We start from the raw sequence: 27171 nt of genomic DNA, 5'->3' as shown, positions 1-27171 counted from the left end.
CCATTCTCACCACCTAGTCCTGGAAGGAGCTGATCGCTTCAAATATAGAGAATGCCACAAGCATGGCTTTGTCAATAAAATGTTGTTCCCCACACAGAAGAGAAAAATTGTATAGGTGCACAGGTAGCAAATGGAATGCTGATGGTATGCCGGTTTTTCCTATAGCTGCCCCATCCCACAGCACCAAGCCAACTGCATCATTGATGCCAGTGTAGCACACTGCACGTTCTTCAATAACAATTATAGACTGAACAGCTGTCCTTCAGGCCTCCGATAAGTGGTTAATCTGTCTGCCTTCTAACACACAATTCCTACAAGGGCACCATTAAGTTTGAAATGGGGGTATCATCTAAGGAGTCCGTCATTCTACCCGAAAGGACCTCCTTCTTCACTTTGTCATGCCCACTTCTTCTAAGCCCTTTGCAATCATTGAATTGTCATCCCAGTGTGGTAGATGCTACCCAGTATAGGGAATCTGAAAATGTACTTTAAAGCAGATCTTCATATTCTCTGCAGCCACCCTGTCTAGGTATCATTTCAACCCAACTTCAAGGACTACAGCCTAAGAAGAGTACTAGCCTTCTTCCATGTTCCTCTTTGTAATCACTTCTGCAGGTATTTTTTTTATGCCTCAGCTAGTGAAACACTGCACCAGTGTGTGTTTGCCTACACACTTAGAGCATTCATGTTCAAACCTGCATGGGGACCGTAAACAATACCGTCTTTTAAAATTTCACCATATCCCATTGAGTCTGCCCCTGGTCTGGGGTCCCATTCTTCCTGGGGTGAAGAGATTTTGAAAGTGCAAGTGACTGAACAGTAGCTTGCTTGTTGAGTATTCCTTTGACATACTGTAGCCATTGTTCTTTGTCTACCTTCCCCGTGACCAGTTGAGGCCAGGTCATGCTCCAAAACCTATGTGCTCCATCCTGATAACATCTGGTAATTAAACCCCTTTATATCGGGATCCTGAAGTATTCTCTCTCAGATGTTGTCCCCTGTAGAGGTTCCAGCCCTGCATCTCAAGCCAAGCTCACCTGTTTCCATCTCCACACCTTCCTGTGTCATTTTTGTACCAGCTCTTCTAACTGATGCTCAAAGCTCTGCCCCATCTGTGGGCTTGACAGTTTGCACAGCACTATCATGCTGTCCCACATTATGTTTCCAGTTGTGCTGTCTGCTAGAGGGCACGCGCTCCAAAGCCTTCCTCCCTTTTCCACCATCACTTACAAAAGCCAGTTGGTGCTCAACTCACAAATAGCAGCATTCAAGATAGAGTAATTTGCAGATGATACACAACTCTGCTTGAAAGTCTCCTCTGCTTCAACATTCAGGTGGTCATTACAACCCTGGCAGACGGTGTTAAAGCGGCGGTAAGACCGCCAACAGGCCGGCGGTAAAAAATATGGAATTACGACCTTGGCGGAAACCGCCAACAAAGACAGCCACTTTAACACTCAGACCACCACGGCGGTACAAACAAACAGCGCGGCGGTCACCACCAACAGACAGGTGGAGGACAAAGTACCGCCCACAGTATCACAACCTACCAATCCGTCACCTTTTCCGGGGTGGATTCACCGTGGAGAAAAACACGGCGGAAAGAGGACTTCGAAGGGAAAACGCTCACCTCTACACGCCCCACGAGGAATCCGGATGCCATGGAACCAGAGCTGCAGATACTCCCAGCCCTTATCTTCTTGCTCCTCTACCAGGAGCACGAACGCCGGCGGTGAAGACAACGGTGAGTACTGCACCTACGACACAGGGGAGGGGTGAGGGAAAAAACAGGGACACACACACGCACACGCAACACCCCCACCCCCACCCACGACAACACACACACTAATACAGCATGATACATTATAGTTACACCCCCCCGGACGAATACAAAGACAAAAGAAAATGAGTGTAACCATTGTAATATATTAAAATCAAGTACGCAGGAATATATATATATACACTATAAACAAAATATACACCAAGAATAGTAGTCCAGGTAGTGCTCCAATGAAGTCCGTGGAACACTGGGCCCACACGGTATGGGCGAGGCCCACACAAGATCCCCGACCATGACGGAGAGAACACTGCAGGGGCATCATAGAGCAAGAAAACAGGCACCTCAGGGGGAGGGAAAGGGGGGGCACCTCAGCCGGTTGAGTGCACGACGCCAAATCCAAGAGAGGGCCACATGCCCACTGTTCCATCCTGGGGAGTGCAAAGCCATAGTCTCTCAAGTCTCTATAGTGGGTGGGTTGCCCACTGCTTTATCCTGGGGAGTGCAAAGCCACAGTCACACAAGTCTCTACAGTGGGTGGGTTTGCCCACTGCTTTATCCTAGGGAGTGCAAAGCCACAGTCTCACAAGTCTCTACAGTGGGTGGGTGTAGGAAAGTACCATCTTGCCTGGCATGTTACCCCCATTTTTCACTGTATATATGTTGTTTTAGTTGTATGTGTCACTGGGACCCTGGTAACCCAGGGCCCCAGTGCTCATAAGTGTGCCTGAATGTGTTACCTGTGTAGTGACTAACTGTCTCACTGAGGCTCTGCTAATCAGAACCTCAGTGGTTATGCTCTCTCATTTCTTTCCAAATTGTCACTGACAGGCTAGTGACCATTTTTACCAATTTACATTGGCTTACTGGAACACCCTTATAATTCCCTAGTATATGGTACTGAGGTACCCAGGGTATTGGGGTTCCAGGAGATCCCTATGGGCTGCAGCATTTCTTTTGCCACCCATAGGGAGCTCTGACAATTCTTACACAGGCCTGCCACTGCAGCCTGAGTGAAATAACGTCCACGTTATTTCACAGCCATTTTACACTGCACTTAAGTAACTTATAAGTCATCTATATGTCTAACCTTTACCTGGTAAAGGTTAGGTGCAAAGTTACTTAGTGTGAGGGCACCCTGGCACTAGCCAAGGTGCCCCCACATTGTTCAGAGCCAATTCACTGAACTTTGTGAGTGCGGGGACACCATTACACGCGTGCACTACATATAGGTCACTACCTATATGTAGCTTCACCATGGTAACTCCGAATATGGCCATGTAACATGTCTATGATCATGGAATTGCCCCCTCTATGCCATCCTGGCATTATTGGTACAATTCCATAATCCCAGTGGTCTGTAGCACAGACCCTGGTACTGCCAGACTGCCCTTCCTGGGGTTTCACTGCAGCTGCTGCTGCTGCCAACCCCTCAGACAGGCAGCTGCCCTCCTGGGGTCCAGCCAGGCCTGGCCCAGGATGGCAGAACAAAGAACTTCCTCTGAGAGAGGGTGTGACACCCTCTCCCTTTGGAAAATGGTGTGAAGGCAGGAGAGGAGTAGCCTCCCCCAGCCTCTGGAAATGCTTTGTTGGGCACAGATGTGCCCAATTCTGCATAAGCCAGTCTACACCGGTTCAGGGACCCCTTAGCCCCTGCTCTGGCGCGAAACTGGACAAAGGAAAGGGGAGTGACCACTCCCCTGACCTGCACCTCCCCTGGGAGGTGTCCAGAGCTCCTCCAGTGTGCTCCAGACCTCTGCCATCTTGGAAACAGAGGTGCTGCTGGCACACTGGACTGCTCTGAGTGGCCAGTGCCACCAGGTGACGTCAGAGACTCCTGCTGATAGGCTCCTTCAGGTGTTAGTAGCCTTTCCTCTCTCCTAGGTAGCCAAACCCTCTTTTCTGGCTATTTAGGGTCTCTGTCTCTGGGGAAACTTTAGATAACGAATGCAAGAGCTCATCCGAGTTCCTCTGCATCTCCCTCTTCACCTTCTGATAAGGAAACAACCGCTGACCGCGCTGGAAGCCTGCAAACCTGCAACATAGTAGCAAAGACGACTACTGCAACTCTGTAACGCTGATCCTGCCGCCTTCTCGACTGTTTTCCTGCTTGTGCATGCTGTGGGGGTAGCCTGCCTCCTCTCTGCACCAGAAGCTCCGAAGAAATCTCCCGTGGGTCGACGGAATCTTCCCCCTGCAACCGCAGGCACCAAAAAGCTGCATTACTGGTCCCTTGGGTCTCCTCTCAGCACGACGAGCGAGGTCCCTCGAATCCAGTGACGCTGTCCAAGTGACCCCCACAGTCCAGTGACTCTTCAGCCCAAGTTTGGTGGAGGTAAGTCCTTGCCTCACCTCGCTGGGCTGCATTGCTGGGAACCGCGACTTTGCAGCTACTCCGGCCCCTGTGCACTTCCGGCGGAAATCCTTCGTGCACAGCCAAGCCTGGGTCCACGGCACTCTAACCTGCATTGCACGACTTTCTAAGTTGGTCTCCGGCGACGTGGGACTCCTTTGTGCAACTTCGGCGAGCACCGTTTCACGCATCCTCGTAGTGCCTGTTTCTGGCACTTCTCTGGGTGCTACCTGCTTTAGTGAGGACTCTTTGTCTTGCTCGACGTCCCTTCTCTCTGCAGTTCCAATTTGCGACCTCCTGGTCCCTCTTGGGTCCCAGCAGCGTCCAAAAACGCCAAACGCACGATTTGCGTGTAGCAAGGCTTGTTGGCGTCCTTCCGGCGGGAAAACACTTCTGCACGACTCTCCAAGGCGAGACGGATCCGTCCACCAAAGGGGAAGTCTCTAGCCCTTTTTGTTCCTGCAGAAACCTCAGCTTCTTCTGTCCAGTCGAAGCTTCTTTGCACCCGCAGCTGGCATTTCCTGGGCATCTGCCCATCTCCGACTTGCTTGTGACTTTTGGACTTGGTCCTCTTGTTCCACAGGTACCCTAGATTGGAAATCCACAGTTGTTGCATTGCTGGTTTGTGTCTTTCCTGCATTATTCCTCTAACACAACTGTTTTGTCCTTAGGGGAACTTTAGTGCACTTTGCACTCACTTTTCAGGGTCTTGGGGAGGGTTAGTTTTCTAACTCTCACTATTTTCTAATAGTCCCAGCGACCCTCTACAAGGTCACATAGGTTTGGGGTCCATTCGTGGTTCGCATTCCACTTTTGGAGTATATGGTTTGTGTTGCCCCTATCCCTATGTTTCCCCATTGCATCCTATTGTAACTATACATTGTTTGCACTGTTTTCTAAGACTATACTGCATATTTTTGCTATTGTGTATATATATCTTGTGTATATTTCCTATCCTCTCACTGAGGATACACTCTAAGATACTTTGGCATATTGTCATAAAAATAAAGTACCTTTATTTTTAGTATAACTGTGTATTGTGTTTTCTTGTGATATTGTGCATATGACACTAAGTGGTACTGTAGTAGCTTCACACGTCTCCTAGTTCAGCCTAAGCTGCTCTGCTAAGCTACCATTATCTATCAGCCTAAGCTGCTAGACACCCTATACACTAATAAGGGATAACTGGGCCTGGTGCAAGGTGCAAGTACCCCTTGGTACTCACTACAAGCCAGTCCAGCCTCCTACATTGGTTGTGCAGTGGTGGGATAAGTGCTTGAGACTACTTACCACTCTTGTCATTGTACTTTTCATAAGAGAAAAATATACAAAACAAGGTCAGTGTATATACACATAGCCAAAAAGTTTTGCATTTCCTCTTTTCACTCTTTTCTAAGTGCTGAAAAGTACTTCTAAACTTTCAAAAAGTTCTTAAAAGTTTAAAAAGTTTTTTCTGTCTTTCCAAAAAGTTCTGAAAACTTTTTTTTCTTTTTCTTTCACTTTAACTCTCTCTAAAAAATGTCTGGCACAGGAAAAAATGTTGAACTGTCCAAACTTGCATATGATCACCTTAGCTGGAAAGGAGCAAGGAGTCTCTGCATAGAGAGAGGTTTGAGTGTAGGGAAGAATCCTTCCTTAGAACTGTTAATTAATATGCTTGGAGTACAGGATAAGGCCATGAGTGCCAAATCTGGTGAAAAAGTAGCTAATGGTTCTCAATCTGATCCAGGGACTCCCCCAGGAAAAGGTTCAGGAAAGAAACTTCTCAGCCTGCCCATTACTAGACAGTCTAGCATAGTTGGTACAGAGGTTGAATCACACCATACTGATGGTGTGCTCTCACATTATACTGGTAGCCAAGCTGTTAGGGTGCCCTCTGTAAGGGACAGGTCTCCTTCTGTTCATTCCCATCATACCTCTGTATCTAGAAATGTCCCTCCCACCCACCCTGATGACAGATTGTTAGAAAGGGAGCTCAATAGATTGAGAGTGGAACAAACCAGACTGAAGCTCAAGAAGCAACAGCTGGATTTGGATAGACAGTCTTTAGAATTAGAGAAGGAAAGACAGAAGTTGGGTTTAGATACCCATGGTGGCAGCAGCAGTATTCCCCATAGTCATCCTGCAAAAGAGCATGATTCCAGGAATCTGCACAAGATAGTTCCCCCTTATAAGGAGGGGGATGACATTAACAAGTGGTTTGCTGCACTTGAGAGGGCCTGTGCTGTACAGGATGTCCCTCAAAAGCAGTGGGCTGCTATCCTATGGCTATCATTTAGTGGAAAAGGTAGGGATAGGCTCCTTACTGTAAAAGAAAATGATGCCAATAATTTCCAAGTTCTTAAGAATGCACTCCTGGATGGTTATGGCTTAACCACTGAACAGTACAGGATAAAGTTCAGAGAGACCAAAAAGGAGACTGGGTTGATTTCATTGACCAGGCAGTGAAGGCCTTGGAGGGGTGGTTACATGGCAGTAAAGTTACTGATTATGACAGCCTGTATAATTTGATCCTGAGAGAGCATATTCTTAATAATTGTGTGTCTGATTTGTTGCACCAGTACTTGGTGGACTCTGATCTGACCTCTCCCCAAGAATTGGGAAAGAAGGCAGACAAATGGGTCAGAACAAGAGTGAACAGAAAAGTTCATACAGGGGGTGACAAAGATGGCAACAAAAAGAAGGATGGTAAGTCTTCTGACAAGGGTGGGGACAAATCTAAAAATGAGTCTTCATCAGGCCCACAAAAACACTCTGGTGGGGGTGGTGGGTCCAAATCCTCCTTTAATCAGAACAAGGAAAAGAAACCATGGTGCTATTTATGTAAAATAAAAGGCCATTGGACAACAGATCCCAGTTGTCCAAAGAAAGGCACCACAGCTCCTACCACTACAACCCCTACTGCTACACCTAGTGTCACTACTAATAGCAGTGGTGGTGGGAGCAAACCTACTAATAGCCAATCCAAGGGAGTAGCTGGGCTCACTTTTGGTAATTTAGTTGGGGTTGGTCTGATTAGGGAGACCACAGAGGCTACTTTAGTCTCTGAAGGGGCTATTGATTTAGCCACTTTGGTTACTTGCCCCCATAACTTGGAGAAGTACAAGCAACTAACCCTAATAAATGGTGTTGAGGTCCAGGCCTACAGGGACACAGGTGCCAGTGTCACAATGGTGATTGAGAAACTGGTGCACCCTGAACAACACATACTTGGACACCAGTACCAAGTAACCGATGCTCACAACATAACACAAAGCCACCCCATGGCTGTTGTAAATCTCAACTGGGGGGGGGGTAACTGGTCCAAAGAAAGTTGTGGTAGCTTCAGATTTACCTGTAGACTGTCTATTAGGGAATGATTTGGAGACATCAGCTTGGTCAGATGTGGAGTTGGAGGCCCATGCAGCAATGCTGGGCATCCCAGGGCATATTTTTGCTTTGACAAGGGCTCAGGCCAAAAAGCAAAAAGGACAGGGAAGCTTGGATCCTGGAACAATGGACCAAGTGCTCCCTAAAGCTAGGGCTAGTAGAAGCAAACCACTTCCTACTATCCCTCCCTCTACAGTGGATTCTAATTCTGAGGAAGAAGAATTCCCTCCCTGTGCAGAACCTACACCAGAGGAGCTGGAAGCAGACACTGCTGAGCTTTTGGGTGAAGGGGGGCCTGCCAGAGAGGAGCTGAGTGTGGCACAGCAAACCTGTCCCACATTAGAGGGTCTCAGACAGCAAGCTGTCAAACAAGCTAATGGGGATGTCAGTGACTCTCACAGAGTTTACTGGGAGGACAACCTCTTGTACACTGAGCATAGGGATCCTAAACCTGGAGCTGCCAGGAGATTAGTGATTCCTCAGGAGTACAGAAAGTTCCTCCTAACACTGGCACATGACATTCCCCTAGCTGGGCACCTGGGTCAAATGAAAACTTGGGACAGATTGGTTCCATTGTTTCATTGGCCTAGGATGTCTGAGGACACAAAAGAATTTTGTAAGTCCTGTGAAACCTGTCAAGCCAGTGGCAAGACAGGTGGCACTCCAAAGGCACCCCTTATCCCACTGCCTGTGGTTGGGGTTCCCTTTGAAAGGGTAGGGGTTGACATAGTTGGCCCCCTTGACCCTCCTACTGCTTCAGGCAATAGGTTTATCTTAGTGGTAGTGGACCATGCCACAAGATATCCTGAAGCTATTCCTTTAAGGACCACTACAGCTCCTGCAGTGGCAAAGGCCCTCCTGGGAATATTTTCCAGGGTGGGCTTCCCAAAGGAAGTAGTATCAGACAGAGGAAGCAATTTCATGTCTGCATACTTAAAGGCCATGTGGAAGGAGTGTGGTGTAACTTACAAGTTCACAACACCCTATCATCCACAAACAAATGGACTGGTGGAGAGATTTAATAAAACTCTCAAAGGCATGATTATGGGACTCCCTGAAAAACTCCGCAGGAGATGGGATATCCTTCTACCATGCCTCCTTTTTGCCTACAGGGAGGTACCCCAGAAAGGAGTGGGCTTCAGCCCCTTTGAACTTCTTTTTGGACACCCTGTTAGGGGTCCACTCACACTTGTAAAGGAGGGTTGGGAACAACCTTTAAAAGCTCCTAAGCAGGATATTGTGGATTATGTACTTGGCCTCAGATCAAGGATGGATGAGTACATGAAAAAGGCCAGTAAAAACCTTCAGGCCAGCCAAGAGCTCCAGAAGCAATGGCATGATCAGAAGGCTGTTTTGGTTCAGTACCAACCAGGGCAGAAAGTGTGGGTCTTGGAGCCTGTGGCCCCAAGAGCACTCCAAGATAAATGGAGTGGACCCCACACAATTGTTGAAAAGAAGGGTGAAGTCACCTACTTGGTTGACTTAGGCACTGCCAGGAGTCCCCTTAGGGTGCTCCATGTCAACCGCCTGAAACCCTACTATGACAGGGCTGATCTCACCCTGCTCATGGCAACAGATGAGGGACAGGAAGAAGACAGTGATCCTCTACCTGATCTCTTCTCTTCCACAGATCAAGATGCTCTTGTGGAAGGTGTAGTTTTGGCTGATTGTCTTACTTCTGAGCAGAAAGACAATTGCATAAATCTCCTAGGACAATTTTCAGAACTCTTCTCTACTGTGCCAGGCACCACTTCTTGGTGTGAGCACACTATAGATACTGGAGACAGTTTACCTGTCAAAAGTAAGATCTATAGGCAGCCTGACCATGTCAGGGACTGCATAAAGCAAGAAGTTCAGAAAATGTTGAAACTAGGAGTAGTTGAGCACTCTGACAGTCCATGGGCTTCTCCTGTGGTACTGGTACCAAAACCCAATTCTAAAGATGGAAAGAAAGAAATGCGGTTTTGTGTAGACTATAGAGGTCTCAACTTGGTAACCAAAACTGATGCTCACCCTATACCCAGGGCAGATGAGCTCATAGATACACTGGCATCTGCCAAGTATCTAAGCACTTTTGATTTGACTGCAGGGTATTGGCAGATCAAATTGTCAGAAGATGCTAAACCTAAGACTGCATTTTCTACCATTGGAGGACATTACCAGTTTACTGTAATGCCTTTTGGTTTGAAAAATGCACCTGCCACTTTTCAGAGGTTGGTGAACACAGTCCTGCAAGGGCTGGAAGCTTTCAGTGCAGCATATTTGGACGATATAGCTGTCTTTAGCTCCAGCTGGGATGATCACCTGGTCCACCTATGGAAAGTTTTGGAGGCTCTGCAAAAGGCAGGCCTCACTATCAAGGCTTCAAAGTGCCAGATAGGGCAGGGTAAGGTGGTTTATCTGGGACACCTTGTTGGTGGGGAACAGATTGCACCACTTCAGGGGAAAATCCAAACTATTATTGATTGGGTTCCCCCTACCACTCAGACTCAGGTGAGAGCCTTCCTAGGCCTCACTGGGTATTACAGGAGGTTCATTAAGAACTATGGCTCCATTGCAGCCCCTCTTAATGACCTCACATCCAAGAAAATGCCTAAAAAGGTATTATGGACAGCAAGCTGTCAGAAAGCTTTTGAGGAGCTGAAGCAGGCCATGTGCTCTGCACCTGTCCTGAAAAGCCCTTGTTACTCTAAAAAATTCTATGTCCAAACTGATGCATCTGAATTAGGAGTAGGGGCAGTCCTATCACAACTTAATTCTGAGGGCCAGGATCAACCTGTTGCTTTTATTAGTAGGAGGTTGACCCCTAGAGAAAAGCGTTGGTCTGCCATTGAGAGGGAGGCCTTTGCTGTGGTCTGGGCTCTGAAGAAGTTGAGGCCATACCTGTTTGGCACTCACTTCATTGTTCAGACAGACCACAAACCTCTACTTTGGCTAAAACAAATGAAAGGTGAAAATCCTAAATTGTTGAGGGGGTCCATATCCCTACAGGGAATGGACTATACAGTGGAACATAGACCTGGGAGTAGCCACTCCAATGCAGATGGACTCTCCAGATATTTCCACTTAGACAATGAAGACTCATCAGGTAATGGCTAGTCTTATTGTCCTTCGTTTGGGGGGGGTTGTGTAGGAAAGTACCATCTTGCCTGGCATGTTACCCCCATTTTTCACTGTATATATGTTGTTTTAGTTGTATGTGTCACTGGGACCCTGGTAACCCAGGGCCCCAGTGCTCATAAGTTTGCCTGAATGTGTTACCTGTGTAGTGACTAACTGTCTCACTGAGGCTCTGCTAATCAGAACCTCAGTGGTTATGCTCTCTCATTTCTTTCCAAATTGTCACTGACAGGCTAGTGACCATTTTTACCAATTTACATTGGCTTACTGGAACACCCTTATAATTCCCTAGTATATGGTACTGAGGTACCCAGGGTATTGGGGTTCCAGGAGATCCCTATGGGCTGCAGCATTTCTTTTGCCACCCATAGGGAGCTCTGACAATTCTTACACAGGCCTGCCACTGCAGCCTGAGTGAAATAACGTCCACGTTATTTCACAGCCATTTTACACTGCACTTAAGTAACTCATAAGTCACCTATATGTCTAACCTTTACCTGGTAAAGGTTAGGTGCAAAGTTACTTAGTGTGAGGGCACCCTGGCACTAGCCAAGGTGCCCCCACATTGTTCAGAGCCAATTCACTGAACTTTGTGAGTGCGGGGACACCATTACACGCGTGCACTACATATAGGTCACTACCTATATGTAGCTTCACCATGGTAACTCCGAATATGGCCATGTAACATGTCTATGATCATGGAATTGCCCCCTCTATGCCATCCTGGCATTATTGGTACAATTCCATGATCCCAGTGGTCTGTAGCACAGACCCTGGTACTGCCAGACTGCCCTTCCTGGGGTTTCACTGCAGTTGCTGCTGCTGCCAACCCCTCAGACAGGCAGCTGCCCTCCTGGGGTCCAGCCAGGCCTGGCCCAGGATGGCAGAACAAAGAACTTCCTCTGAGAGAGGGTGTGACACCCTCTCCCTTTGGAAAATGGTGTGAAGGCAGGGGAGGAGTAGCCTCCCCCAGCCTCTGGAAATGCTTTGTTGGGCACAGATGTGCCCAATTCTGCATAAGCCAGTCTACACCGGTTCAGGGACCCCTTAGCCCCTGCTCTGGCGCGAAACTGGACAAAGGAAAGGGGAGTGACCACTCCCCTGACCTGCACCTCCCCTGGGAGGTGTCCAGAGCTCCTCCAGTGTGCTCCAGACCTCTGCCATCTTGGAAACAGAGGTGCTGCTGGCACACTGGACTGCTCTGAGTGTCCAGTGCCACCAGGTGACGTCAGAGACTCCTGCTGATAGGCTCCTTCAGGTGTTAGTAGCCTTTCCTCTCTCCTAGGTAGCCAAACCCTCTTTTCTGGCTATTTAGGGTCTCTGTCTCTGGGGAAACTTTAGATAACGAATGCAAGAGCTCATCCGAGTTCCTCTGCATCTCCCTCTTCACCTTCTGATAAGGAAACGACCGCTGACCGCGCTGGAAGCCTGCAAACCTGCAACATAGTAGCAAAGACGACTACTGCAACTCTGTAACGCTGATCCTGCCGCCTTCTCGACTGTTTTCCTGCTTGTGCATGCTGTCGGGGTAGCCTGCCTCCTCTCTGCACCAGAAGCTCCGAAGAAATCTCCCATGGGTCAACGGAATCTTCCCCCTGCAACCGCAGGCACCAAAAAGCTGCATTACCGGTCCCTTGGGTCTCCTCTCAGCACGACGAGCGAGGTCCCTCGAATCCAGCAACGCTGTCCAAGTGACCCCCACAGTCCAGTGACTCTTCAGCCCAAGTTTGGTGGAGGTAAGTCCTTGCCTCACCTCGCTGGGCTGCATTGCTGGGAACCGCGACTTTGCAGCTACTCCGGCCCCTGTGCACTTCCGGCGGAAATCCTTCGTGCACAGCCAAGCCTGGGTCCACGGCACTCTAACCTGCATTGCACGACTTTCTAAGTTGGTCTCCGGCGACGTGGGACTCCTTTGTGCAACTTCGGCGAGCACCGTTTCATGCATCCTTGTAGTGCCTGTTTCTGGCACTTCTCCGGGTGCTACCTGCTTCAGTGAGGGCTCTTTGTCTTGCTCGACGTCTCCTCTCTCTGCAGGTCCAATTTGCGACCTCCTGGTCCCTCCTGTGCCCCAGCAGCGTCCAAAAACGCCAAACGCATGATTTGCGTGTAGCAAGGCTTGTTGGTGTCCTTCCGGCGGGAAAACACTTCTGCACAACTCTCCAAGGCGAGAGGGATCCGTCCTCCAAAGAGGAAGTCTCTAGCCCTTTTCGTTCCTGCAGAAACCTCAGCTTCTTCTGTCCAGTCGAAGCTTCTTTGCACCCGCAGCTGGCATTTCCTGGGCATCTGCCCATCTCCGACTTGCTTGTGACTTTTGGACTTGGTCCCCTTGTTCCACAGGTACCCTAGATTGGAAATCCACAGTTGTTGCATTGCTGGTTTGTGTCTTTCCTGCATTATTCCTCTAACACGACTGTTTTGTCCTTAGGGGAACTTTAGTGCACTTTGCACTCACTTTTCAGGGTCTTGGGGAGGGTTATTTTTCTAACTCTCACTATTTTCTAATAGTCCCAGCGACCCTCTACAAGGTCACATAGGTTTGGGGTCCATTCGTGGTTCGCATTCCACTTTTGGAGTATATGGTTTGTGTTGCCCCTATCCCTATGTTTCCCCATTGCATCCTATTGTAACTATACATTGTTTACACTGTTTTCTAAGACTATACTGCATATTTTTGCTATTGTGTATATATATCTTGTGTATATTTCCTATCCTCTCACTGAGGGTACACTCTAAGATACTTTGGCATATTGTCATAAAAATAAAGTACCTTTATTTTTAGAATAACTGTGTATTGTGTTTTCTTGTGATATTGTGCATATGACACTAAGTGGTACTGTAGTAGCTTCACACGTCTCCTAGTTCAGCCTAAGCTGCTCTGCTAAGCTACCATTATCTATCAGCCTAAGCTGCTAGACACCCTATACACTAATAAGGGATAACTGGGCCTGGTGCAAGGTGCAAGTACCCCTTGGTACTCACTACAAGCCAGTCCAGCCTCCTACAGTGGGTTGCCCACTGCCTTATCCTGGGGAGTGCAAAGCCACAGTCTCACAAGTCTTTTCAGTGGTGGGTTGCCCACTGCCTTATCCTGGGGAGTGCAAAGCCACAGTCTCACAAGTCTTTTCAATGGTGGGTTGCCCACTGCCTTATCCTGGGGAGTGCAAAGCCACAGTCTCACAAGTCTTTTCAGTGGGTGAGTTGCCCACTGCTTTATCCTGGGGAGTGCAAAGCCACAGTCTCACAAGTCTTTTCAGTGGGTGGGTTGCCCACTGCTTTATCCTGGGGTGTGCAAAGTCACAGTCTCACAAGTCTTTTCAGTGGGTGGTTTGCCCACTGCTTTATCCTGGTGAGTGCAAAGCCACAGTCTCTCAAGTGGATGACAGTCTCCACTGGTTCTGGAGGAGGCTTTGTGCCCAGAGTGCTTCATCCTGCTAAGGACTGAGGTAGTGGATGCCTTTCTCCACTGGTTCTGGAGGGGGCATGGTGCCCAGAGTGCTTCGTCCTGCCAAGGACAGAGGTAGTGGATGTCTTTCTCCACTGGTTCTGGAGGGGGCTTTGTGCCCAGAGTGCATCATCCTGCCAAGGACAGAGGTAGTGGATGTCTTTCCCAACTGGTTCTGGAGGGGGCATGGTGCCCAGAGTGCTTCATCCTGCAAAGGACAGAGGTAGTGGATGTCTTTCTCCACTGGTTCTGGAGGGGGCATGGTGTCCAGAATGCTTCATCCTGCTAAGGACTGAGGTAGTGGATGCCTTTCTCCACTGGTTCTGGAGGGAGCATGGTGCCCAGAGTGCTTGATCCTGCCAAGGACAGAGGTAGTGGATGTCTTTCTAAACTGGTTCTGGAGGGGGCTTTGTGCCCAGAGTGCTTCATCCTGCCAATGACAGAGGTAGTGGATGTCTTTCTCCACTGGTTCTGGAGGGGGCATGGTACCCAGAGTGTTTCATCCTGCCAAGGACAGAGGTAGTGGATGTCTCTCTCCACTGGTTCTGGAGGGGGCTTTGTGCCCAGAGTGCTTCATTCTGCTAAGGACTGAGGTAGTGGATGCCTTTCTCCACTGGTTCTGGAGAGGGCAAGGTGCCCAGAGTGCTTCATCCTGCCAAGGACAGAGGTAGTGGATGTAAATCTCCACTGGTTCTGGAGGGGGCATGGTGCCCAGAGTGCTTCATCCTGCTTGTAGCGGCATCAGTAGCGTCAGTGCCCTTGGTGCTCATGGGCCAGCGGTGCTTGTGGCGGCGGTGCCCTGTTCAGCGGTGCTTGTGGTGGCGGTGCCCTGTTCAGTGACTCAGTTGCTGGCGGTCCTTCATGGCCCAGCGGGACTGGTGCTGGCGGTCCTCTCAGGCCCAGCGGGGCTGGTGCTGGCGGTCCTCTCTGGCCCAGCGGGGCTGGCGGTCCTCTCATGCCCAGCGGGGCTGGTGCTGGCGGTCGTCTCTGGTTAAGCGGGGCTGGTGCTGGCGGTCCTCTCTGGACCAACGGGGCTGGTGCTGGCGGTCCTCTCTGGCCCAGCGTGGCTGGTGCTGGCCTCTTGGGCAGCAGGGCAGGTGCTGGCGGTGGCCTCTTGGGCAGGTGCTGGCGGTGGCCTCTTGGGCAGCAGGGCATGTGCTGGCGGTGGCCTCTTGGGCAGCAGGGCAGGTGCTGGCGGTGGGCTCCTGTGCAGGGGGGATGATGGCGGTGGGCACCTGGGCAGCGGGGATGATGGCGGTGGGCACCTGGGCAGTGGAGATGATGGCGGTGGGCTCCTGGGCAGCGGGGATGATGGTGGTCTTCTCCGCCGTGCTGCTCTTCCCAGACCTGCTGACTTTCTTGTGGCCCTTCCCCACCTTGGAAGGTGTCGCAGCTGACTCCACACTCCCACCTGTACCCCTGGGAGCGGCTTTGGTGGCTGGAGTCTTCCATCTCTCCCGCCGGGCACTGGCCAACTTTAGATGCTTCACAGGTGGGGGACTGTCCGTGCTGTGGCTCCGTGCCACACTGGCTGCCCTGGTGGCCGGTGCACTCCAGATTCCAGTGACTACAGGCACTACTGGTCCCGGAGATGTTGTGGCTGAGGTGCTTGGTTGGGACCTGGAGAGTCGGGCCCTAGAAGGTGGGTGGGGTGGGGGAGGTGTGGGAAAGAGGTCAAGGTTGGACAGGAAAAGTTTTTGGGAAACACTGGGACGGGTAGCTGGAGGGGGTTTGGGAGTGGAGGAAGAGGTTGTGGTTGTAAGAGGTGTTTGTTTGGTGACTTTAGGTGAAGTGCATGCGCTGGAGTCTGTCGTGAGGTGGATGGCTGTTGGGTGGGTGTGTGCCTGCGTTTGTGTATCTTGGGAGGTGGCGTCACAGACACACTGGGTGAGGACACAGGGGACGTGTGAATGGTAGTGAGGGTGGTGACTGCACGTGATCGGGGTGTGGTGGTGGGTGTGCTGGTGATGGAAGTAGTGGCTTTTGATGTAGTGCATGCAGGTGTGAGTGTAGACGAGACTGGGAGGGAGGAGGGAGACGAGGAGGAGGGGGACACTGTGGAGGCAGTGGATGTTGGTGTGTCTGCATGTGTGTGATAATTGCGTGAGTGCCTGTGGGATGTGTGGTGCTTATGTTTGCCAGAGCTTCCCTTGTGTGTTGACGTGTGTGCATGCTGGTCTGAAGGTGTGCTTGGGATAGGCTGAGGTACAGGGGATTGGGTCTGGGTGGAGGAAGTTGGAGGGGGGAAGCTAGCGACAGGGACAATGGCTACCATCAGTGCTGAGGCCAGAGTCTGAAAAGCTCGCTGAAGGGCCACCTGACCAGAATGAATGCCCTCCAGGAATGCATTGGTTTGTTGCAACTGCCTTTCTACACCCTGGATGGCATTCAAAATGGTAGACTGCCCAACAGTGAGGGACCTGAGGAGGTCAATGGCCTCCTCACTGAGGCCTGCAGGGGTGACTGGGCAGAGCCTGAGGTGCCTGGGGCGAAGGTGATGCCCACCCTCCTGGGTGAGCGGGCACAGGGCAAACGCTAAGGGGCTGCTGAGAGGGCGGTGCTGGAAGGGGGTTGGCGGCTCTACCTGTAGATGCGGGGGGCACAGATGTTGCCACCACCACAAGGGAGCTCCCATCAGAGGACGAGTCCGTGTCACTGGTGTCAGCTCCTGTCCCCGCCATGGAGCTCCGCTCGCCCTCCGTCCCACTGGTGTACTCCGACTCCGTTGTCTCGCCCTCCAGGGCCATGTGGGATGCAGCTCCCTCCTGCTCCGTTGCCACTGCTCCTCCGCCTGATGATGCTAATGCACACAAGAACAGTGAGAACACAAAAAGTGGGGGGGACGACAGAAGAAAGACATGTTGAGTGCATGCATTACAGCTACCGTTGGCGGACACGACAGACACAGAAGCCCCCTGCACTACTCCGCTGTTCAATCCCTGGGACATGGCCTACAAGGCTATGGACGACATCTGCGCACATCGATTTCACAGGATCCTGACTAGGTGTACTTGGCACTGTACACAGGTGGGGTGGGGTGCCACAGGCTCTGCCAGCACAAGGGGACCTTACCTCCTAAACTCGCCCTGGCCTAGGGAAACCCACAGCCCACCTCCCCCACCCAGACACCTCCACTGTGCGCAAAATCAGCAGAATGAGAGTGTACTCACCCCCTTGTGGCTGCTGTGATGCCCCCAAGCGCCCATCCAACTCCGGGTATGCCACCGCCAGGATCCTGAACATCAGGGGGGTCATGGTGCGACGGGCACCCCTCCCACGTTGGGAGACCATCCCCAACTGGGCCTCCGCCGTCTTCTTGCTCCAGCGGCGAATGTCCTCACATCTTTTCCATAAATGGGTGCTCCGTCTGTGGTAGACACCCAGGGTCTGGACGTCCTTGGCGATGGCACACCACATATCTTTTTTCTGGTGGGCGCGGACCTACATGAATTGTACAGGGGGAAAAGAAAAGTTATTACCAACTTCACCGTCACAGTCATTGGTCACCATCCCTACCCTTGCCATGATGCACATGAACTCACCGTCGTTTCATGCACGCCTCATTCTCCCCCCCCATCTTTCATCCACCCCACGCCACACAGGCATAGCCCATACAGCATGCTCCCAGTGTATTTACCTGTTTGTCTGGAGGACCGTAGAGTAGCTTGTACTGGGGGAGGACTCCATCCACAAGTTTCTCCAACTCCTCCGATGTGAAGGCAGGGGCCCTTTCCCCAGTCGCACGAGCCATTGTCTCTTCCAGACCGAGGTCACAGCAGCACTTGCAGTGTAGGTCCTCTCCTGTCGAAGATCTGGTATCGAGTGATTGAACAGATAGAAAATGGCGGTCACGTCCGCGGCGGTGCGTATAGTCACCACCGGCGTACATCGTCATTGGCTCCTGGGACCCATAGTGTCCAATGTTAACCAATTAAGGATTGCGCCGCGGTCTTTGACCGCCTACCGCGACGGTGTACAACGCCAGCGCAGTTACCTCACATCCCATTGTCCCCCTTTACAGGTCAGGCAGCTGCCATTTCAGGGGCCCACATGGCTTAATTTTTAACTGCGTCACACATACCTAGGCCTAGCCTCAACACACATACAGGCCAAATACGGATTATGATTTGTGTTCGGTGTAAGCTGTGTTCACGTATCTCTGAGTTGTTTGACTCTGTGCTCGCTGTTGTCCTTCATAGGCATTGTCCGCTGGGACATGTGAGGAGATGGCGGCATCCTCCGGTGTACAGACCGCTGGTGGACCTGTCGACAATGGAGGAAAGACATGTGATCATCACCTACAGGCTTGACCGTGCCCCAATCCAGGAACTGTGTGCCCAGTTGGAGCCAGACCTGATGTCAGCTATCCGCCATCCCACAGGAATCCCCCCTCAAGTGCAGGTGCTGTCAGTACTCCATTTCCTTGCAAGTGGGTCATTTCAAACAACAGTGGCCATAGCATCAGGGATGTCCCAGCCTACGTTTTCCAACGTGTTGTCCAGAGTGTTGTCTGCCTTGCTGAAACACATTTGGAGCTACATCGTTTTCCCTCAGGTGGAGGATTTGCCTACAGTGAAAGGAGACTTCTATGCCATGGGACATATCCCCAACATCATAGGTGCCATTGATGGGACACATGTGGCTTTGGTCCCCCCCCCCGCAGGAGTGAACAGGTGTACAAAAAACGGAAGAGTTATCATTCCATGAATGTGCAGATGGTGTGTTTGGCAGACCAGTACATCTCCCATGTGAATGCCAAGTTCCCTGGCTCAGTGCATGACGCTTACATCCTGCGGAATAGCAGCATCCCTTATGTGATGGGTCAACTCCAGAGGCACTGTGTGTGGCTATTAGGTAAGCACCTGGAAGCAAGTCAGTGGGAATGGTTGTCTGGGTCTGGGGATATCACTCCAGGTCAGTGTGTGTCTAACAGTTGTCCCTCGCCATTTGCAGGTGACTCTGGTTACCCCAACCTGTCATGGCTACTGACCCCAGTGAGGAATCCCAGGACAAGGGCAGAGGAACGCTACAATGAGGCCCATGGGCGAACACAGCGGATAATAGAGCAGACCTTCGGCCTCCTGAAGGCCAGGTTCAGGTGCCTCCATATGACAGGTGGATCCCTGTTCTACTCACCAAAGAAGGTGTGCCAGATCATCGTGGCCTGCTGTATGCATCACAACTTAGCTTTGCGACGACAGGTGCCTTTTCTGCAGGAGGATGGTCCAGATGGCGGTGTTGTTGCAGCTGTGGAGCCTGTGGACAGTGAAGACGAGGAAGCAGAAGAAGAGGACTGGACAACAGGAACTCGGTGATCCTGCAATATTTCCAGTGAGACACAGGTAAGAATACAAACTTGCCTACTACATGTACTTTAACACTACTACCTCTCTACTGTCTGTCGTTTTCACCCAGTGTATGGTCACTGAGTTGTCACTTTCCCTTACGATTTCACAGATGTGGGTCCCACTGTGTGACATCTGCTTTGATTCCTCATGGACTAGAGCTGTGTGACATAGGTATGTCAACATTACAATTGTAAGAGCATTTTGCCACAGTAATTGCTAATACACTATTCCGAAATCACAGACTGACTCCAGATTGTTTTGTGCTTCAAGGGTGTTTATTTAAGTGCTCAATATTGGAGGGGGTTGCAAAATGGTGAGGGTTGATGGTGGAGGACTGTCCATGGCAGAATCCAGTCTATTAGTCTCACAGATGCATTGCCCAAATGGGCATAGGAAGTGGAGCTGGGGCAGTTTAAGGATGGACAGGGTGACAAAGTGGGACATAGGGATGACATTCAGGGTGGTCTCATTTCTTGGCGGGGGGCTTGGCATCGTTCTCTGTCTTTGTCCTGGATCTCAGGGGCCGTTTGCGGGGTGGTTCTCACTCTGCAGGGGGTGGGGTGCTGGTGTGGTGGCCCTGTGCCGGTGCCTCCTGTCCACTAGCGCCGGCAGAGGTGGTGGGCAGTCCATCGTCCATGCTAGTGTCAGGGGCCCCTTGTAGTGCCACAGTGTCCCTCCTGGTGTTGAGTACTTCCTTCAGCACCCTTACGATGGTGCCCAGGGTGGAATTGATGATTCTGAGTTCCTCCCTGAAGCCTAAATACTGTTCCTCCTGCAGGCGCTGGGTCTCCTGAAACATGGCCAGTACCGTTGCCATCATCTCCTGGGAGTGGTGGTAGGCTCCCATGATGGAGGAGAGGGCCTCGTGGAGAGTGGGTTCCCTGGGCCTGTCCTCCCCCTGTCGCACAGCAGCCCTCCCAGTTCCCCTGGACCGTGTGCCCACTACCACTGCCCCCAGGTCCCTGTTGTTGCGGTGGTGGGTTAGCCTGGGTTCCCTGTAGTGGTGGACACACTGCTGCTTGACGTGTCCTGGGGACAGAGGTATGGGCCCGCTGGGTGGGTGCTGTGCTGGTGTTTCCAGACGGGGGAAGCTCTGTGGTGGCCTGTGACTGTGTCAGGGGAACCGACTATCCCGAGGTCCCCGATAGGCCGGGCTGGTCATCTAGATCCAGTTGGACAGAGCTGCTGTCATCACTGTGGGCCTCTTCTGTTGGTGGTGTGGACATGTGTGGACCCTCCTGTCCGGTGACGTTGGGTAGGGGTCCTGCAGGGGTATAAAAGGATGTTTATTACATCTGTGTGTGCCATGGTGTGCAATGGCTGGGTGTCCGTGTACCCCAGTGCTTGCATTCCTGTGTAGGTCCTTGTGTGATGATGGTTTAGGGGGGTGTAGGGGTATGTACAGTGGCCATGATTTAGTGATGGGTGTCCATGCTTTGTTGTTGCATGCAGGGCTTGGTGTTGGGATGTGTGGGTTGTGATAGTGGAACATTTGTGAGGAGTAGGAGTGATGGGAGTGAGGGGGAGGGTGGGGGTATGTGCTGGCATGCAGGTAGGGTGGGGGATGTAATAGTTAAGATTTGACTTACCAGAGTGCATTCCTCCATCTACTCCTGCGAGGCCCTCAGGATGCAGAATCACCAGAAACGCTCCTCCCATGTTGTTAGTTTTGGGGGAGGAGGTGGGGGTCCGCCACAAGTCCGCTGAACCGCGATGTGGTGTCTTGAGACCACGGACTGCACCTTCCTCGTGAGTCGTTCCACCTCTTCCTGATGTCATCCCGATTTCTTGGGTGCTGTCCCACTGCGTTTACCCTGTCCACGATTCTTCGCCATAGCTCCATCTTCCTTGCAATGGAGGTGTGCTGCACCTGTGATCCGAATAGCTGGGCTCTACCCGGACGATTTCCTCCACCAAGACCCTGAGCTCCTCCTCTGAGAACCTGGGTTGTCTTTGCTGTGCCATGGGGTGGTGTGGGTGATGTGTGGGGTGGTGTGCGTGGTGATAGGTGGGGTGATATTTAGTGGTGTGTTGTGTGAGGTGCGTGGAAGTTCTGTGGGTGATGGCATTGTGTGCCTGTGGATGCTTGTTAGTTGTTTGTGATGTCTCTCTCTGGCCTTCGTTCGTGATTTTTGGTCGTAGGGGTTTGTGGGTGATGTGGGTGTGTGTTTTATATTGTATTGAGTGTGTGGGAGTGGTGTGTGTATGTGTATCAGGTGTGTGTATTTCGAATTGTCCAATGTGGCTGTGTTTTGTAAATGTGTGTGTATTTTGAGCGCAGCGCTGTGTGTACCGCCAATGAAATTTTGCGCTTGAAAGACGGCTGCGTGGATTCATGTGTCATGATAGTGTGGGCGTATTTCTGTTGGTGTGACGTGGAGGATTTGTTTTCGCCAGTTTATCACTGACCTTTGGTGTGGCGTACTTGTGTGGGTGTCTGAATTTTGGCGGATTCCGAGCAGTGGGTCATGATGGCTGTGGCGGGATTCCGCGGCGGTGGTGTTGGCGGTCTTCTGCATGGCGGTAAGCGGCTTTTACCGCCAATGTTGTAATGAGGGCCTCAGTGTTTCAAACGCTGCTTGCAAATCATCCAGAGTGTGAAGTCCAGCATCTGCCTGAAGCCGAACTCAACCAAGGCAGAATTCCTTTTATTTGAAAGGAACAACAAAAAAAACAGAGTATAAACCTGGCTCAATTTCATGATCCTTGGCAGTTTCCAGCCCCAACTCTCAACAAATGCCAAATTACTTGGATTCACCAGGGACATCAACCACTTCCTCAAGGAAACGATTGCCAACAAAACAAAGACAGCCTGGTAAAATCTCTCTTCTCTAAAGAAAGCCTTCCAGAAAGTGATTTCAGAACGTCTGTTCAAGTCCTTTTACTTTTGCATCTGGATGGTGTTGGTGCCCTATTCCATGGCCTATCAGACTCGAAACGGACACCTCCTAAGGGCATCCTACATGCAGTAGCATGTCTCATCCAGATCTAAAGAAATATAATCACATCACCCCCACCCTAATGGAACTCCATGGGCTTCCTTGTCAGCCCACACCATTTTCAAAACTAACTGCATCATTTACAAAGCCATCACAACCAGCACACCGACTTATCTTGCAGACAAGCTCACCAAATCTGGTCGCTCTGAGCAGCCAGGACACCATTAAACTAAGAAATGTAAAAATGAAAAAATACAAGACAACACTCCTTTTCCATCTATACACCAAGGATCTGGAAAAAACATCCATGTATCCATTTGTACTGCCCCAACGCTGCTCCAATTTAGAAAAAAGTTGAGGATGTGCTTTGTAAAAGAATACAACATCCAATGCATTACCTATCCACAACTCAGCTTCCTCTCCTTTTACTCACTGACTTTAAGCTTGCAGTTGACCATGTACAGCAATTTGCTGCCTTTTGACTAGGTTCACTGTACAAATATCACATGCATACATACGTACAAACAAAAATACATACATTCATACATTCTTTCTCCTGGTGACCAAGGCCGTGGTACCTGCACCCTTGTCTCATTTGTTGCTCCCGGCAGCTGTTTGACTTCTGGGCCTGAGCTTCTCTTTTTTGCTATATTCCAAAACAGTTCTTCTGCTAAAGCTTCATGTTCACTCATTGCTTTCCTAATGTTAATTTTGACTCTTGCTTGTTCTTTCTCTTAGGTTGTTGTTGAGGACAAGGCTGGATGTTAAAACAAAGGATTTAATTGAGGATTGGGAAACAGGGTGTGGCTTCCACTGCAACCACAAATACAGGACCACCAGATGCTGCATCAGGTAAGTCTTCAAAAACAAGCAACCAACTCAGGATGCTGTTCTCATGAGGTTTTGAAGTCTCAGAGGAATGCAGTATTCTGTTTTCAGAGCTTCTGATTACGGGAAATAACATGTGCTGGTCACTTCCCACCCATAACCCAAAACGTCTTCATGTTTTTGGGCTTTGAAATGGACCCTGGCAACCAGTAATTAACATTCAATGCTGTTGTGCCCAGGAGGGAGTGAATTACACTATGGAGGGGATGCAGTGTATCATTCCCAACACTATGAACCTCATTAGGCGTTTGATGGTCATTTGGCAAGATGGCCACGGTGATGGCCGCTAAAAGACTGCCATGTTGAAGGTAATCCAACTGCCGTATTACAGTGAAGTTTGGCAAAATGCAGCCAACATTCTGAAACCACTAGGACAATGGTGGGTGGGAAAGAGGCAGTCCCACCATCAGCAGCGCCAGTCCACCAAAAAACTCAGATCATATTACGACCGACAAATCACAATAGCGGTTCTTCCATGGCGGAAGACCAATAGTGGTGCGAACTGCGGCAGTTGGCGGTCACATCAGTAATACACTACACCACATTGGATAGTTTGAAAATCCACCACCTGACACATCCACACACCCAACGCACCTACACACTGTACCATAATACACACCCCTTCAAACCCCCAAATCCTTTGCAACCAGAACAGCACACACTGCTAGATAGAGGTCACAAAAAAACATTTACCAATCATAGAATAGCCACCCCTACAAATTTCACATAGCACTCATCCCACACATTCAACACCACCGGTCAACAACTCACATCCCAGGACCCACACCTCATCACCAATTGATTTATCTAATTATTTTATTCTTCCTCACCGTCTCGTCCACCACTACCATGTCCCCACAAAAACATCCTTGTTTCACAGATGATTAATTAAAGGTTATGGTGAATGAAATCATCAGGTAGAGCCACACCTATTTGGAGCACAAGTCCAGCAAACATCTATCACCAGAAAAATGGAGCTGTGGCAAAGAATAGTCGACAGGGTAAATTCTGTAGGCAGCTACCCATGCACAAGGGAGGACATCAGGAAGAGGTGGAACGACCTCAGGGGGAAGGTATGTTCCATGGCCGCCAGGCACCAGCTGCTAGTCCTCAAGACTGGTGGTGGGCTCCCACCTCCTCCCCCAACTTTCACATCATAGAGGAGAAGATCTTGGACATCCTGCGTCCTGAGAGCTTTTACAGGAATACCTGGGGGAGTGAAGTAGGGTAAGTCACAATACAACAACTGTCAACAAACTGCAATGCCCTGCAGGCTCACTGATCACCTTTAGCCACCTTAACAGCCAACCCACTCCCCATCCCTGTTTCCAAAGTCCAAAGTCCAAATACCACTCTCTGGCATACCACATGTCAACTAAACTCACCTGGGGGCACACTGTGTGTGTCTGGCATGGGTAATACAGGGATTGACAGCACTACTACTCCCATCATGCACTGTTCTACCAATAAGGAAACCGGACATTAATACTACAAGTTAAATAGCCTTGCATGTGAAACTAACAATCAATTCAACCCACCTGACTTCTCCGATATTGTACAATCCATGGTAACGACATCAATGCTATGGCCATCTTCCAGTCCTATTACAAGCAACACACAGCTACAGCTGTGTTCCCTGCTAAACTGGCCTTTAAATCACCATCCAAACAATGCCATGTTCTCACCTGTGGGGGACACCAATATAGGAAGCTGGATTTACTTGGAGTACACCCTTATAGAGGCTCAGGTATAATAGTTACACCTATACTGTTGGCCAGCTCTGTTACCATAGTATGTTGTGCAGCTGTTAGTTGACTCAATGACGCTATGTACCTAATTCGGAGATCACTTTAAAATGGCAAGTCATCAATCAGACAAGATATGAGTCAATGAACAGTCATCTAACCACCAAGATACTCCGACATCTTATAGAAAGGTGTATGCAATTGGAAATCTCTGTGTCCCATATAGCTCTAACCCAGATTTGGAAGCAGGTGTCATTGTCATATCAAGTAAAGGATTTGTGTGCATATCACATAGCATGTCTTGTGGTCAAACTTTGATATCACTTGTTGCATTACTTTCAGCAACTGTGTGTTCCACTTATCCTACAGGTAACCTATCCAATGTCACCATGGAAAGGAGACCAGAGACTGCCACTAGCCCTCTGGTTGAAGCCCTCAGTGAGGAAAACACCTCATGTGTGGACATTGAGGATGAAGCTGGCCCATCTGGGACACCTGGTCATTCAAAAACTGCGAGCCTCACCCTGCTCACTTCAACCCCTCCCAGCCCTGTTGTTTCAACATCACAGGCAACCATTCACCCTCAAACCTGTGTTCCAAGGACAGTGTCTATCATCTTGTGCCCCGCAGTACAGGCACCTGAGTCTCCTGTCGTAAACCCAGACAATGATGGGCCTGGCACCAGTGGGAGCGGGCAAATTGTGCAAGGGGCATAGCCACATGGGGGTAGGGTGCGTGGGAGGGATGGTGTGGGCCAGAGGATGGAGGCTCCTAGGGATACAACTGGCCAGGACACCATCTCCCAAGTCTTGGGAGCTTATAAACAACCCTAAGGTGTGATGGGCCAGGTACTTACCATAATGGGGAGATAAAGCAGCTGCAGAGGGACAACCACCAGGAAGTCATGCAGCAGTGGCAGGTCCAAAATGCTCACTTGGCTTCTATTGCAGGGACATGCTGAGAGACATGAATACCACTCTGAGTCAGTTTTGTACACACTAGCTGGCCCTTTCCACTAGCAATGAGACACCAGCCCCTTCTACATCCGTGGCTGCTAGTGGAATTGAGGCCCTGCCAGGGGAAGGACATGCCTCAGACAACCCTGCCTCTGTAGCTGAAGAACTCCCCGCAAACATGGACGACCCCCAAAACATTCTGGAGGAGCAGATGCCAAGACAAAAACCACTGCCAGGAAGTGTACCTCTACTGATTAGTTCCCCTTGAGTGGCACAGATACACTCTGTTGACTTTTCTGAAACCTATCTCAATTTTCGTATAGTACAAGGACACTGGACTTGTGTCTCCAAATGTTGTAGCAGATACCCTGATGATTTCATCCACCATGACAGAACCCTTCACTGTTTCCTTTGTGCTATATTTGATCCAAGTCACTAATTTTGCTGTGCACTCCTCAATAAATACTACTTAACCAGAGATCATGTTTGAGAGTCATTTATCAACCATATCTAACTGTCATCTATAACAACTCTTGCACAAAAACGTTTCTCTCAAATGTAAGACATTTGTACAGTTACATCTCACATGTACTGTTTAATTAGGGTAGATTTTGCATTGAATAATAATGATGGACATAACTCAAATCACTTTCATTGAACTTTCCCCCATATAGGTTGGGAGAATGCCAATGATCACACAGTGAATTACTGCTGTTCACTTCAGTGTTTCAGCATAGGTGTCAATCACTACCACTCCACAGACTACTGAAGTTACGACATGTCAGTCTTTCACTATCCCAATAGGCAAACATATTGTTTTAATGTATCATCAGCTAAAGCCTTATCACATACCCATAACATAGCTACCAAATTACCATACCCCATGATACAGACAGAGGTCAGTACAAATGCCCCAGTCATGAAACTCTTCACTTACCATGGTCAGGTATCAGTAGGTATGCCACTCAGCTATGTCAGTCTTGATGCACATGCACAGTGGCCTGCAGGGAGGAAAAACAGTGACTGCTACATACAAGTTTGTTTTTATCTATACAAACCATTCTGATGGTTGAGGGTATGGATAGCACAGGGTGACATGTGAGAGACAAATGAATACACACATGGCACCATTGAACAAACCTCCAATGCCAAACAGGTTTATTGAGTGGAATAGGACACTGCCATCCTACTGTCCTGACAGTTTGGGCATAGAACTCAGCCACCACAAATCTCA

This window comes from Pleurodeles waltl, chromosome 5 (assembly GCF_031143425.1).
Source record: "Pleurodeles waltl isolate 20211129_DDA chromosome 5, aPleWal1.hap1.20221129, whole genome shotgun sequence".
Lineage (NCBI taxonomy): Eukaryota > Metazoa > Chordata > Amphibia > Caudata > Salamandridae > Pleurodeles > Pleurodeles waltl.
This window is presented reverse-complemented; position numbering follows the sequence as displayed.